Source organism: Astatotilapia calliptera, chromosome 8 (genome assembly GCF_900246225.1).
Source record: "Astatotilapia calliptera chromosome 8, fAstCal1.2, whole genome shotgun sequence".
NCBI lineage: Eukaryota > Metazoa > Chordata > Actinopteri > Cichliformes > Cichlidae > Astatotilapia > Astatotilapia calliptera.
Genome location: NC_039309.1, coordinates 10,746,905 through 10,760,530, shown reverse-complemented (window position 1 = coordinate 10,760,530; position 13,626 = coordinate 10,746,905). Strand labels below are relative to the sequence as shown.

The 13,626-nt window shown below is 37.2% G+C and overlaps 1 long non-coding RNA gene across 1 annotated transcript in view; it reads left to right on the top strand.

The window, feature by feature from the left end:
* Nucleotides 1-10,134, top strand: part of LOC113028295 (uncharacterized) — a 34,165-nt gene extending 24,031 nt beyond the window's left edge. The window contains exon 4 of the long non-coding RNA XR_003273222.1: nt 8,123-10,134. This is a non-coding gene — a long non-coding RNA (uncharacterized LOC113028295). The remainder of the gene's footprint in view (nt 1-8,122) is intronic.
* The last annotated feature ends 3,492 nt before the right edge of the window (nt 10,135-13,626 follow it).

The following is a 13,626-nucleotide window of genomic DNA, read 5'->3' as shown; positions in this document are numbered from 1 at the left end:
TTTAAAATACCATCGCTGTCTTCATTTTTGACTCATGGAGAAGATTAAAAGGCCTTGTTTCTACTGGGTTTAGCACTAACCCATTTTCAGAGGAAATGCTTTCTCTTTGAAACATTGTGCAAGAAACTCTTGAAGATGTTCCGCAAGATAAGTTGGCCGAGTATATGTTTGTGTCCTCTTGTGTCTCCGGGCGTTCTTAAAATGTCAGACTATCTTTTAATATTCAGTGCTGTTTACACTGCACGATAGCTAAAACTTCACTTATCTGGAGAAGCAACAGGCAGATTAGAAGTTGCACTCGTGGCTGGGATGCAGTGAAGCGAAATGCTATATGAGGTTTTGCACAGGGTCAGTTGATAAGCTCAGGCGAGCCCGATTCATATCACCAGAAAGACTCAATGAAAAATGGTTGAATCCTCAAGCATTTATTAGTCACCGGAAACCCAATCCATAATCAAGTGTTCAATCAGAAATGTGGGTGATGAAGGAATAAATCAAGATAGAAGGAAGAAAGCAAACATTTATATTCTCTTGTAGTGTTGGTCCTTATATAATCTCCCTATATAGTACCGCCTCTGCCAACAAGTCAAGTTGCACTTTACAGCCATGTAAATCCAAACATACATGTAAAGATGCCTTCAAAGACATGTAATACGTGGGCACCGAATATTAGTTTCACAAATTCAAAATGATGAAAAATCTGGACATTTCTTCCACTTCTGTTCTGAGGCTATGGTGAATAATGGCCAACAGTATGATGATGCACTAAAGTTGACCTTTGAATATAGCTCCAGGGCTCGGTTGTGGGACACAAGCCACTGTACTCCTACTGCCGGTCCCAAGTCTGGATACGTTGGGAGCCTAGTGTCAGGCAGGTCATCTCCTGTGGCGACCTCTAAACAGAGCAGCCAAAATAAAGAGGAGGAAGTAATGTTCACCTTTGAATCTGTGGCTTATAAAGTATTATCAATCATCATTGAATCACATAGATTTTCCAGTGAATATGGCATAAATGAGTTGTCTTTTGTCCTGTCTTCTTCCTGTTAAAAGGGAGTTTTTCCTTCCCACTGTCACCAAATACTTCCTCATAGAGGCTCATTTGACTGTTGGGGTTTGTTCTATATTATTCTAGGGTCTTTACTTTATCATATAAAGTGCCTTCAGGTGACTTGTTGTGATTCGGTGCTTTATAAACAAAAACTAAATTGAACACAATCACACCAAGTGTAACATGTGTGTATTTTATAAGGCTTTTTTTTGGGTTACTATGTGCACCAAAATCTAATCAGTTCAGTCCAAGTGAAGGGTTGTTGCAGATGTAAAGAACATTTAGAAGCTATCAACAATATCTCAAATTTATTAGAATGGATGGACTAATGAATGGATGGCAGAGTAATGTACAGTCCCGAAACAATCCCAAAGACATAATGCCTCTAGCCATGGCCATCGACAGCATGGAGGTATAAAAATAGATGAACATAAGTGGAATATGACAATACCATAAAAATGAAATCTACTGCCAGCTTTCCTCTGCGGCAACAGAGCCAGAGAGCTCAATACCATTGCATTGCTCAAGGTGCAGAGAAAAATAAAACATGAAAACAGTATGACAGAGTGGACTGCAAACCCTGCAGTGGAGTCACTTGAGAGACCTTGAGAACAGAACAGCACATTCTGTCCAGAGAGTCCTTCTGGGCAGCTACCCAGAAGTGCTCTCGACAGGCTGATTCCAACTATCCATTGTTATAGTGAAGAAACGGTTTATCATTCAGGGACGATCCTGTCCACACACCATTATAAAGTCATTTCCCTTTTAGGACCACTTACAAAATAAGCAAAAAAACAGAAGAACAGAGGAGACAGCTAATGAGCCTACTTGCCTGCAGACTCCAGGCAACTTCCTGTTGTGGTGTTTTGTACAAAAACAGCTGATAAGTTGACTATAAAAGCCAATAGAAGCTGAAAACGTGAATTTACTGTACGTTCACATCTGTGAAACCATCTGGTTCTTCTTACTGCCTCACCTCTCTTAACATTTCCAAGAGACAGGAAGTTGAATTTGGTTGAAGTCCACCAAAAACACAGGAAGTACTGGCAGGGGAAGAATGTGATAGAAGTAGTAAGATGGAAGAAGAAAGGAATTGTAGTTGCTGTGTCAGCTGAAAAAAAAAAACGTTTTTCAACCAGGCCACTCACAATAATTAAAGTTCAGCATGAGGCCACTGCCAGGGTGGTACAGCCATTAAATGCTCTCTGACATGTGACACTGCGGCAAATGCTTGATTGGTCATATTGGAATTGTGATAAATAGCTGCTGGTGACAATGACACTGCCTCCTTCTGTGCTGGGGCTTTTTTATTCTGCCAGGGTGATATAAAGGGACAGAAGCTCTCTTATAATAAATTATGCATGTGTCTCATATTTAAATATTAATTTTCCATTAACATGTTGTCTATAAATCTACAGATGAGTGTTTAAAAAAATAGCAAGGCTTCAAACCTGAAAATGTTGTGTAACATTTTGTTTTCCTGGTTTAACAACCTGCTTCTGCTAAATTGTGTGAGACTGTGGGTTACTGGAAGTAGGACAGTGTGGGTTTTTTCAAACTATACTAATATCCATTAAACCACTGATCTCATTCTCAGAAGCAGTGACATGATGTTTCTTACTAATTTTTCTTAATACGGTATTACACAAAATGTACTGACTCGAGCAGCTACAAACATTTCTCTTGCAATAACTATCTCTTATAACAACATCTTTAAGTTATATTAGGTTTCCATAAACTTTGCTTTCCTATAATTCATCCAAACATATAAGTTGTATATAGAGTTGTTTACATAGGTATTTTTTATAATGCCTGGGAAATGTATAATCTAGTACTTACTTACTGCGTGACTTACTTCGTGACTTACTTACTTAGTAACTTACACTACTTAGTGATATTTATCACTAAGCATCCTTAGGGTAACGTTGGAATATTTTTAGTGATTTCTGTTATTGTAACGTGATGTATGCTAATGTATGTTAGGAGTAATACAGTATATGTATTTGGTGTATATTATCTGATGTTTCTTGTATGTATGTACAGACATATCCCTCTTTGACTCGATTTTAACAATTTTCTATTGATTTACATGATCAAAACCTTTGGAGGCATTGATGAAACACATGAATATTGATGAATTCTTTCCTCAGACAACTTTGGCTTTAAAGCCAAACTGATTTCATTTAATTGCTCCTTTATTCAAGAGGTGTCACATGTTTTTAACACCAGATCCCGTTCCGGATACAACACTCCAGGGATTTGTGCCACTTCTTGGGATCTTTTACTTGTTAGGAAAATTTGTAAACCACTACACTATGGAACTACCTAATATGCACATTTATGTATATTAAAAATTGGATTTATAATAGTATACATAAAATTAACACAAATAATTCTTTTTTCTGTTTAGTTCACCCTTCCAATTTTTTTTACTTGCAGTTACTAACCTGAGGCCATTAACTTACTAATACTTATCAGACATCTGTATGCACAAACACATGATAAAGATGAGAAGGAAAAATAAATGACATTACTTTCTGGTTTGTTGAGTATCCCTATGGCATTAGATGAAAGGAACGCCAAGCTCCAACACGTGAAAAATTTCCTCGCTTGATGTTATTATGTATTAAACTCCTTATCAGATGTAATTACTCATTATTGAAGATACGTGGGTGTGCAGCCCCATGGACAAGGAGGGCTTGATCAGTGAAGTCCAAAAACAGAAATCAACAAGAAGCACTCGGAAAGCTCAAACGTCCCCCAAGGCGGCTCACTCTCTGGATAGTATTTATGGTCAAGGGAATAGTATTATATTTTGTATGCAAACATTTTGATTTCTTTGTTATTTTTTAAATGTACTTTAAGATGTTTGCATTGCAGTAAAAATCAGATAAACATTATCTGGGACATTATCAATGGATAAGCTTATCCAGGGAAAAGTCTAGGGGTTCCCAGGCCAGCCGATGCAGTTAGGTTCATACATATTTAGACACTGACACAAGTTTTGTTTTGTTACCTGTTTACTAAAACATATTCCAATTATAATTAGATAATGGACATGGGCATAATATGTAGCCTTTCAGCTTTCATTTGAGGGTATCAACATTCAAATTGGATAAAGGGTTTAGGAGTTTCAGCTCCTTAACCCTCTCAAGGCAGGCGTTGCAGATTTGCAACAGTTAGAAGCTAACAACCTGATTACCCCACATACATATTTTATGAGTTTTCTTTTACTCAGAAGTACCACTGCAGGTATTCTTTTGTGCATTAGCAACAAAAACTTAATTTGAGCCTGAGAGGGTTAACATGTGTCGCCCTTAGCTGTCTCCTTTCAATGTGGAGGAGCAGCGACTATACTCAGAGTTCTCTTGGGAGAAATTTACTTTGGACAACTGAGGGAAGCAACTCATATAAGGTACCCCACAATTGCACCTATTACCATTTAGTAATTTGACTGATAATGGCACTAGAGACATTTTTAACCCACTTAGCTTAACAGTTTTGCGCCCTATAGCTTTTGGATTTGACCTCACCATGGCTATGTCCACATATTTTCTATGCAATCTGAGTAAACAACAGTAGAGCTAATATGCTGTTGAGTGTTAGAATCTGTAAAAACAGACGGTGAACCTTTTTACCCATATTAATATATTTTTCTAAAAACAACAATTTAAATGTAATAAATGCTCATAACGTGGCAAAAAGAGAATTATTAGCTTTAACTTTGATGTGTTTATTTGAAAGCAACTGAAAAAGGCTGGTTAGTGCAAATAAAGTGAGAACCAAAGCTATCTACTGAACCATGAAATTACTCCTTAGTATAGTTTGGGATTACAAGACAACACTTGGAAAAGGGGATTGTATTATATTGCATGTCTACAGTGTGCCACAAAGATGTCTGATAATAGAGTGAGCAGGAGCACCCTGACCTGTCAGATATGTCACTCCTTCTCCAGCACCCCCAAAGGTCTGTGGCCCAGTTCAATCATGTAAATTACAAGCACACATAAGAAAAACAAGGAGAAGATCTGTATTCACTGTGGCTTAGACTGGATTCATTTGTCATATTACCCAAGGAGAAGTCATCCATCACATTCATCCGGATCACACACTCTGTGGCCCAAAAGATCAGAATCTAATCCCCAGGAAGTCAATCTGACCTCAGCCTGACCAATGAGCACACAGGGTCAAATTAACAAACACAACCATCAGCCGCTCTCACCCCCGAGGAGGGTGGTGAGAAACGTGGCCTCTGCCCTGCATTCATAACTGCTTCTCAGCTGGGATCTCAGACAGCTGGAATCCCAGTTCAGCACTTTCCACTATCTTATCTTTTATTCATTATTTTAATTTCAGTGGCAGCACCTTCTGAGGTGAATAAGTGCTTATGATGGCGTCATTAAAAAGCAGAGAAAAACAATGGCTCCTATTTAAATTATTGATTGTGGTAATGGATATGCTGTGAAGAGCTGTTCTGGGCTCCAAACAGAACACAAATGATGAGGATAAACTAGGCCTGAAAATGATAACAGGGAAAGTGACAGGTCATGTGTCTTATGATGGGAGTATACTTTACATCAAACCCTGAACAAGGGATGATGGTTTTATTTGAAGAGCTCTGTCTTTAACACAATAAACAATTAAGGTGTATGTGTGTGGATAAAATGGTGTTTCAAACTTGAGGGGCATATGCAAAACAGTGCAGCGTTAGCACAGCAGTTTCAAATGAATAATTTATCAGGATGAACTTCGATGTGATGTGTCTGTAACTTATTATCTAACTTTAGAAAATTTATACCCATGTGAGTAAAAATAATTCTGAAGAGATCCTTGTGTGCATTTCAGCATTTTCCCTGCTACTGTTCTTTTTCCCCTTTGTTTTAAGCTTTCTAATACTAATCTTCCAGTCAATTAAATTCAGTTTCTCTGTTCTCTTTTATCAAGTGTTTTATGTCTGTCTATGTTCCTTTATGTTGATTATTCTTCTTATTTTTGTGAAATATTAATCCGTCTTGCTGACAGATTTTGTGATAAAAGAGATCCAGAGATCTTGAATACAGCACTAACTTGTCAGTAAGTTGCATGGAATGGGGAAGAAGATGTCATGAAATACTAGTTTAATTCACAGTGACTGGTTTTTCTGTTTGTGGTGGTAGAGATGAGTTCAAAAGAGTACAAACCCACATAAACTATATTACTTATCCAATTCAATTTAACTTGATTTTAATTATATAGCACCAAATCTGCTTTATATTGTAAGGTAAAGACCCTGCAATAATCGAATTACCCCCCTTGAACAAGCACTTGGTGACAGTGGGAAGTAAAAACTCCCTTTTAACTAGAAGAAAACTCCATCAAAAACATGCTCAGGGAGGGGCAGCCATCTGCCATGACTTCTAAAGTACAGAAGACCATTTTATACCACATGAGGTGCTCTTCTGTATCTTTTAATAGCAAAGAATTTGGGGACAAATAGCACATTTGAATCACCTGTGAGTCACTCATTTTGCAGATGGACACCAAATTTACCTGATAATTATCCTTCTGCTCTGTAGCCTTGGTGATCTCAGCATAGCAACAATTAATGAGGTAGATCTCAACAGAGATGCTGTCAGAACCCATATTTGTGATACCTTAAAGTACCGTAATTCTGACCACAAAATATTTTCTGTCTATCATAGGTACTGTAAGCAGAATGGGGTAGTATATGGCTACAAGTAGTCTGTTGTATCTTTACATGCTGATGGATGACCACAGGCACAGGGAAAGTTCATAGTATAAAAGATGGACATAGCTACTGTGACGTCAGCCACTGGTTTCCAAAGTCTCATTTCGAGGTCTTGAGAGGCTAAAGCTGTCTGCCAGTACAAATACAGTAACTTGAACCTGAACTCCGATGCATAGATAACCAAGGCATTAAGGTGCAGGGGGATAACTTATTTCCTAAAGGCAGTATGCAAACAATGCTATCATGCTTTTCAGATCAGGGGAGGAAATACTTCCAATTTAGGAAAGCACCAGAAAGTCCAGCATCCAAATCTGTTTGGATTTAAATGGTAAAAACAAATAATTAAAAAGGTGAATGTGCTTCAATTCAACAACTTCATCCAATATTAGTCTGAATGTGTTATCTTTTGAGACAGCTGACATTGCTGTTACAAAATCCCCCACGTTCCATAGGCTTAAATGTTTGCAGTGGTTAATGCTATGCAGTGCACATTTAAGTAGGCAGGATAATCATTTTCTTTTGCTATCAAACTGGGTGTCAAGTTGGGTATCGTGACATCCCTTCGTCTCACGTTGTTTAAAATGAAGGCAAAAGGAATGTGCAGTGTTGTTTTTAGATTATAAGGTGGATGTTACACCTGGGTGGACTGCTCAAGTGAACTCTGTGTGCCTGTTTGAATAACACTGAGTGTAATGAGAGTAGCTGTTAGTGGAGGCTTATGTCTGGAATTTATAATTGCTAGCAATGCATGTTGAATATGCAAGCCATTAACATGTATAGGATATTGTGCACCATCAAAATCACCTGTTTTCTTGGAAGGTAGAGTTTAAACATAAACAGATAATTGTCGAAATTAGCTAGTTTCGGTTATTTATAATTTTCAGCCATTGTAGCAGCTGTAAATGTACCTATCTGTTATTTGATCCCAATATCAAAGTCATTGTTTCCAGTGAGTGAATCCCACCGTCTTTGGTGACACAACAGCACATTGCCATTGCAATTTTAAAGTAAAGTTTTTGTGCTGATATTATTGTCAATTTTTATGTGTATTATACTGTCTGGTAAGGTGTAGATGATTAAAATAGCAATAATGCAAGTTGAAAATTCAAGCCACAAACCTCTATAACATATCGGACAACATCAGAATCCCAACAACGCACCTGTTTTCTTATAAGTTAGGTTTAAAAAAAGACTACTCACAAACAATGCAAGATAGACATAGAAAGTTTCAAACTTGCAATAACACTTTTGTAAAAACTTCAAAGATCTGTACAAGAGATAAAACTACAAACAACTACAAGATGCTGGAACTTGTCCCTTTTACCTAATCTGACCTCTTCTTTCAGACATCCAACTTTTCATTTGTTCAACAATCCACCAACACCTGGTCCTACTCGCCTCCTCGCGCTTTATGAGACCTGACAGGCAAACTCTCTACATGTGGACCAAAGTTCATTCCACTGTTAACCTCCATTCTGACAAGAAACAGACAGAACAGAGGAAAAGGAGTTGGTAATTAATCCAATGGGAATGTTTACCATTTCCAGTGGAATGCCTCTCAACCCACAGAGCGGCATAAAAGATTTTGATCCCTACAGGCTCGCAGAAAAATTCAGGGGAAACTATATTCAGTCAATAACACTTGTATTAAAAAAGAAAACATATGCTGTGGTTAAGACTGTCAAGACTAAATTTAGATGTAAAACAATACTGCAGTTGTATTTTTCCATGCTCAGTGTCTTGCCCAGTGACCCTCTTAACAAACACATCTGTAAATGCTATTTTATACTTTGGAATCACGCTACACTTCAAAAGGGTGAACCACTACTAAAATACGATTTTATGGAGCAGCTGTGCATGCATAAATATATTTAAGGTTTGGTTTACACTCAGTGGAATTTGGTGAGAGTCCAGGTTGAGAAATTAAAGGACCTATGCGAAAATTTTCATCATGTTTTCTTCCCCAAAACAAGGCATGAGCATTGAATGTTTTTAGAAAGCAATTCCAAACTATTGTAGTCTTTGACTGGAGCTGAAACAAATAAAGTGTTGGACAGATAATTATCTAAATTAGATTCGATCTCATTCAAAGTGTATTTTGTTGTTTGTTTATGCAGTAGTGTCACTTGAGCACCACGGGGAATGGGTTTTACATTGCCCTATGTAGGAAACGCATTGAGAGCACAGGTGGAGAGAATTAGAGCCAGGAGGAAGCCACACAGATCTTTCAACCGTGTGGTTTTTGGTTCTGATGGTAGTGTCGTGTTTTTATCTGTTTTTGCACTGTGAATTTGGCTTTCAGTCATTCTCTCAGATTTGTCTGTTTTTTTGTTTGTTTGTTTTTTAAGAATTAGATGATAAAGTGTTAAAGGTATTGGCCATGGTGGACGTTAGTTTATTTCACCACAGCAGCTTGGAAATTACTTCAAATTGAGTCAAGTGGCCTTTTGGTGCTTGGATCATCACTACAATGACATGGAAACCAATACAAATATTTATGGTAACCCAAGTTTAAGGATCAGAAAATGTTTCCTAACACTCTGATGAAAGCATTGGGAGCAACTTGGCATTCAGTATCTTGGTCAAGGATACTTGACATGCCGAGGTCAAACCATTAATAGATGACCTGCTGTGCTGAACCTCCTGAGCCACAGCCACCCCAATATAAATATATTTAACTAGCAAAAGATTAAATAACAGCATGAGTTCAATGAGTTCCCCTTTTTCCCCAGCTCGATTAAGCAAAGAGGTTTGCATGACTGCCACATGAATGGGAAATATACCTGAAATATTCTTTATTATATATAAATGCATTGTTATATATTTGCATCAGTTTTACATAGCATAAATATTGTATCTGCTTAACCTAAGCTTTTAAGCATATGAGTGCAGCCTTGCCCAGACTCCTTAGAGTGAATCAATGTGTTTTCATCTCACCATGCACATCTGAGACTGGACTATCAATCAATATATCAACTGACATAAACAGATACAGTATATACAGAGTTATTTTATATACACTGTGTATTTTGAGAATGAAAAATTATAAAGTCATTGCTTATTCAGCTTTCAGGGACATAATTTTCCATCTTACCACCTTAAGTGAAAACATTTAACTCTTCATTGCTATCACTATTACCTGAGCTGCTTTGCTGAACAAGATATTCAGTGACATTTGGAAATTACCCACCATTTCTAGCATTATGTACTAAAAGCAACTCCCAGGGAAGAAAAAAATATACCTATGAATTAAGTATTCTTACCGTTCCTATTCATTGAATCAGCCCTTTTTTGCAGATCCTTTGATAAGAAAATACTTATTTGGTGATCAGAAAAAAATGTTTCGGCAGTTAACAGATTTATGAGTTTATCTAATTGTTTTTGTTAATGTATTTGAGCACATGATGAAATTAAAACTATCAAACATGCTGTACAAACTGTTAACTTATTTTTTGTTTAAAATTGCAGCTCCCGGTTCAATTCAATTATCTTAATTCTAATGTAATGTTTGATGATTCTTTTGTAATATGTATGATGGTATTTGTCTTAATTTGTAACTGCTGAATAAAAGAAAACTTGTATTTGCCTAAAGGATATATATAAGTATAGTGATGATATGCTGAACTCATTCAAACTCAAGTAACTACGTACTGAATAGTTAGGAAATTAAGATATAATCTAAATAAAACTGAAACTGATATGTTAAATTAAATTAGTCTTAATAGAAATTTTACATCCAGCTGAGCTCATTCTCCACTCCACTCCAGTCTCCTGCAAATAAACTTGTTTACTTGTGAGACTCTGACTAAAGCTGGAGGAAATAAAATAAAATCCTGCTGTTTTGAGGATTCCAGAAGCAACTTGACATAATCAGAGAAATGCAGCCTCTCTCTGCAAATACAACTTGGACGCTCTTGATACCCAGCAAGGCGCCATCTCCACTTAGTAAACTGGAGTCAGACAAGTTTTCATCTGCTACTATCTTATGATGAGGAGAAGCACCAAAGGCCATGACGTGTTTAGAGCAGCTTCCTGTTTTATCTGTAATTCATTGATTTCTGAGCAGAATCTCTAGTAGACATATATGGTAAGCCTATGCAATAGTGTTTCACACCTAGTTAGCAGTCAGAGCTTGTCTTGCCAGCTATGAGCATGGTTTGAGTCTTAGCCTATGACTGCCAAGAAAACGTGTGAATTAACAAAATGTAAGCTATTACTAAGTCAGTTGGCTCCCTCACTAGGGAGCAGGTCTGATGTAAACAGTTTTAAGAAGGCTACTCAAGGGCATCCCACCGGATCTATAATAATAAATTGGCCTGTAGGTTTTCAGCTTATAAGGTGCTGTGCTTTATTTTTTTGTCCCTGCTACATTATACAAATGACTCAACAGTAACGAAGGCTTGGACAGGCTTAACAGACAGCCAGGCAGGTTAATTTTCCAAATTAAAGGTGAGCATTAAGAGGTCTCCTTTTTAATAGCTAGGATTAATTCCATGGTATATTTTAATTTATAAGGCTGTCACTATGTTTCACCTCTAGCAGAAGGATTACTTACACTGTAATTTGAGTGTCAGGTAAATCACGGTAATACATCTGTCCTGTTCCTCCTAGAAGTAGATTATATATACACAATTCTACCTGCTTGGCCATATCCTGATGAATTGCAGCAGGCTGAGGGATGCTCTAACTACAACAGCACATCCGTCTTGCAAAGTGTAACAATTTCTCTGCTACACCAAAGGTTCATATTGGCAGCAGCTGCCGGCACAGATATAAAACTCCAGCTCCAAATTAACTTGGCAGGGATAATCCCACGAAATGATAGCTAAAGCGATGGAAATAACATTTGTACAAATCCCTTGTGACCCAAGCCACATCTGTGTCCTCACTGCCAAAAATTCACAAAAAAGTAAACAGCCTTACAGGTACGTCTGACACTTTAGCTAAACATTTGGGACCTGTCTGGTAAACGGAACTCGGTGTTGGCCTTTCAGCTAAACCAGACGTGCTGCCAAGTTGCATGTGCATGCTAAGATGCATCCTCTTCTTTGGGTTAAATAAGCCCCCGAGCTGTTGCTGTTGGTACTTCTAATTGCAGCTTTAACCTTGCGTTAAGGTACATTGCAAGTAACACAGAGTAACACACAACCAAAAGCAAAAGCTTTCAGCATAGTGCGGTTATTTTAAAAAATCCCATCTCACAGGTGAGAAATGACTGGGACACTGAAAGGTTTCCCAGTTGCTCATCAAAAAAAGAGTACCCAGGGGTAATTGGGAAATCAACACATCTATCTGTGGTGCTCTATTTTGTTGAGGTGCCCACAGGTCTGTGCTGAGCCCCATTAGAGTGACATCTGGAAGAAAGATACTGGAGTCACACACAGAGAACCACTAATTCTGTCTTTCTACTGCCCTGCAACCCCAAGAAATTCCATGGGAACATACACACACACACACCCACACACATCTATCTATATATAGATATATAGATATATCTATAAATAGAGATAGAGAGATAGTGTGATGGTATGCTGGACTCATCCAAACTCAAGTAATTGCGTACTGAATAGTTAAGAAAGTAAGATATGATCTAATATGTTAAGTCACATTAGTCTTAATAGAAATTGTGGTATATATTTGTCTGTTCTTTAAATTTATATTAATTAAATATTTCACAAACATGAAAAATTTCACAAATATGAAAAAATGAATAATTGATGAGAAGTAGTAGGTTTCACAGTAGTTCCTAATTTTTTCATGAAATGTTTGGATTGCTTGTCACAAAATGAAAGGTCACACTGGACAAGTTTTTCAGCACTAAATAATAGAATGACAAATGTTGAAGATAACAGTTTGACAGGCCTCAAATTGTATTTTTGAAAAAAGGAAGATGATTCCAAACAGCTATTACAGGAAATCGTGAATTATCTTTGGTGTGCAGCCAATCCTTAAGAAAATTTGTAAATTTGCCAAGTGGAGAACAAAAAAATTACAAAAACTATTCTTTTTACAGCAGATGAACGTATAAGTCATGTCCTTAAGAAATAGGAAAAAGATCAGACACAGTATCTGAGAGATAAATCTCACCTTTCAGCTGATCCGCTTTACTTTTGGCTAAAGCCTCAGCAGAAATGATTGATCATGAAGCCCGGAGAACCAGGCTTCATGATCTTCCTGAGAGCTTCCTGAAGACTGTTGAAAGAAAACTTGCCAAAAAGAGTTGCTTTTAGGAATAAAGGTGGTCATCCAATAATATTGTGAATATAAATAGTTTAAAATATTTCATATACACATGATTCTTGTGCTTCAATCCTGCTTTGCCCAGCCACTGGTAGGATTTCTTGATATCAGCCATTTTTTCTCTCTGCTTTACTAAGATTCTTTATCACTACTTATTTTAATATCATACTACACATCTAGACCTAGTGGTTTCACAAACCTATGTTGTTCAATTATTTCTCAATTATCTAAATTACATTTTCTTCCTTTTCCAACCCTTTTCAGTTTTTATGTTCTCCTGAGAGATATAAATGTCTCTGCTTTTACTAAACAAAAACAGTTGAAATCACTGAACTTCTTTTTGAATATTTAGTGGAAAACACAATATTAAACCTTGCATTAAATAAATAAGATGTATATCGTGAATGTGGATATTTGCATAATTGCAAATAGTTTTCTCTGCACACATTATCCCTTTGTGCCACAGTCCCATAAATCATACCACTGGCTGCTAAGGGGGGTTGTTCAGCTCGCCAAAATCCATCTACATGGCACAACTGGATACAGATGGTGTGGGAAATAAAAGCCAGTTCAGCTCCCCATGCATCATTAATACAAGCAATGACCCCCA